Consider the following 2,936-nt stretch of genomic DNA (forward strand, 5'->3'; position numbering starts at 1 on the left):
GAACCAGGGTTGCATCTAGTTTCAGGCTGCCCAGTGGGCACTGAGCAGCCAGTGCTCCTAGCCACTGAGCCATCTCTCCAGCCCTGAAAATGTGTGATTTCAAAAGTCAACTCAGAGCAAATAATTCAAATCAAATGAAGTAGGAAGCTTGTTCGGGCTTCCTGTTCCAAAATCCCAGCGTGCCCAGTTCTCCCAGTTTGTAGTGCCTAAGCCCCAGCCCATATTTTTTCTTTTAATTTTTTAAAAATTTTATTGGATATTTCTTTACATTTAAAATGCTACCCCCTTTTCAGGTCTCCCCTCCAGAACTCCCTCCCCCTTTTTCTCTCCCCCTGCCTCTATGAGGGTGTTCCCCTGCCACCCACCCACTCCTCCCTTCCCACTCTGGCATTCCCCTACACTGGGGCATCAAACCCTCTCAGGTCCAAGGGCCGCTCCCCCCACTTATGTCCAACAAGGCCATCTTCTGCCACATATGCAGCCAGAGCCATGGGTCCCTCCATGTGTACTTTTTGGTTGGTGGTCCAGTCCCCGGGAGCTCCGGGAGGTCTGACCAGTTGACACTGTTGCTCTCCTATTGGGACTGCAAACTCCCTCAACTCCTTCCCCAGCCCAAATTTTAATTTTGATTTTACCTCTTAGTTATTACCTACAAGTTACTAGAGTTTTCTTTTTTTAATTAACAAGATAATTCTGAACAGGCAATTCATGTACAAGGCACAAGATCCTGAGGTTCATGGTGGCCAGTGATGACCCTATTATCCCTTCCCCTAGTCATCTGGAGGCATTTACAAACAAGTACTCAGGATTTTATTTATTTATTTGAGTACACAGTAGGTGTCCGAAGAGAGCATCAGATCCCATTACAGATGGTTGTGAGCCATCATGTGGTTGCTGGGAATTGAACTCAGGACCTCTGGAAAAGAGCAGTCAGTGCTCTTGACTGCAGAGCCATCTCTCCGGCCCTCACAAATATTTATATGTGTCCATTCCTGCAAGCCTAGAGATGTTTAACTCATACATAGAGTCGCTACATGGATTTTCCCCAATGTGCCCGAGAAGTACAATATATAACGGAGTCTTCATTGTTCTAAAATGTAATGACACAGCTGTGGTTCGAGCTGCCTTTTGTAAAATATACTCATAGCAAACATTTCCTGATCATATAAAAGGGTGCATATTGAAAAGAAAATTCTCTCTTCCAGGTAGAGACCCGTCTTATGCTTCCAAAGAGATGCAGGACTCATGGTTCACATATTGTATGAAACTGCTAAGCCTCAGAATTACCATGATCTGCTGTCTCCTGCGTCCTGGAGAACCAGCAAGGTTGGTGTGGACTCCAGACTGAATCTGGAAGAGGGTACGTGGTAGAGGGAATTCCTGCCTGTGTCCTAGGGGCTGGAGAACCAGGAGCTCTAATGCCCAGGGAGAAGAATGAGAAATTGCCTTTCCTGTCTTTTATTCCAAGGCTCTCAGGAGGCAAATTTTCCTAACTAGGTCAAACTGATTGAAATGCTAATGTCTCCAGAGAACCCCGCAGACACACCTGTGTTTTACCAGTTGTCTGGGTTTCCTTTAGTGCAGTCAGGTTGACACCTCATATTAACCACAACAGAGCAAGTATCTGTTTCCTACGGATCTATCTGTCAGGGAGCTGGGAGCTAAAGCACGTAAGGACTTAATATAGGGGACTCGGTCTTTCTGGTATCATCAAAAGGCTGGAAAGAAGCCACTGCTCAAGAACACAGCCCCAGAAAGCAAAAGGCCATGACTTCTGCCACCTACAAACTAGAGAACAGACCCTGGGTGGCTTAGTCACTGTCACCTCTCGGTTTCCATCTCCTGTCTTGTGAACAGTAACAAGCAGAAAGCTGGCTTTCCTCACCACCACCCCCTTCCTAGTCATGTGTCAGCACACAAAGGCAACTTAAGAGAGGATTTATTTTAGTCAGTGGTGTAAGGGTACAATCCATCAGGGCAAGGGAGACGTGATGGCGAGAGTATCTCTAGTCACGATAGCAGGAGTGTAGCAGGAGTTTGAGGGAGTGTAGCAGGAGTGTGAGGAAGCTGCTAACGTAGGTCCGCAGGCAGGAATAACAGAGATGCACACTGGTGCTCAAATGCCCCGTCCCCTTTGCAGTTTAGTCCTGGATTCCAGCCCACTGGATGGTGCCACCACACTCAGGGTGACTCTTCTCTCCTCTCTTAAACCTCATTAAACACAGAGACATGTCCGGTGGCCTCTCTCCAAGGTGATTCCAAGTCTGTATCTGTTATTAACCATCACATCCATCTCATCTAGGAGCCCAGTTTTCATCGAGGACGTTATTTGCAAAGGTTTCTGGGAAATGTGGTTTTAAATACCCAGCCCTGAAATTCTAAAGACATTCTAGCATTCAGACGGCGGGTCCAGAAGCCGATAAGTACAATATTCTTCCCCGTAATTGGCACATCTTTAAATTAGCTCATCTCTAAACAAACGGGAGCATGCAGCATGCGGCTGTGCGTTCTGGTTTTCCATTTGTGCGACACTGAGACTGGGGACACCTCTGTGCCTATAGCTCTACTTCAATCTTTCCTAGGCTGTGTCCCACATCACTGTACGGAAGTACCACAATCACTGCAACCAGTCCTCTGTGGACGGGCATTCTGATGCCTTTCAGAGTTCTACATCTACAAGAAGTTATAACCTGAATTTCAGGTTTTTGTATATACAAGCAATTGTACACCTAGCAATGTTTTCCTCAAACTTGGTGCATTGTGAAGGGTGAATATTATCAACATGGATCCTGGAGAGTGAGTCTTTTCTCCCACTGCAAGGTCTGTGCCTGGTTACCCCTCGTCCCCGAAGCTCCTTCATCTGAGGAAATATCATTTTCCCTGAAACCTACACACACACACACACACACACACACACACACACACACACACACACA

This window comes from Grammomys surdaster, unplaced genomic scaffold (assembly GCF_004785775.1).
Source record: "Grammomys surdaster isolate TR1022 unplaced genomic scaffold, NIH_TR_1.0 125876, whole genome shotgun sequence".
Taxonomy (NCBI): domain Eukaryota; kingdom Metazoa; phylum Chordata; class Mammalia; order Rodentia; family Muridae; genus Grammomys; species Grammomys surdaster.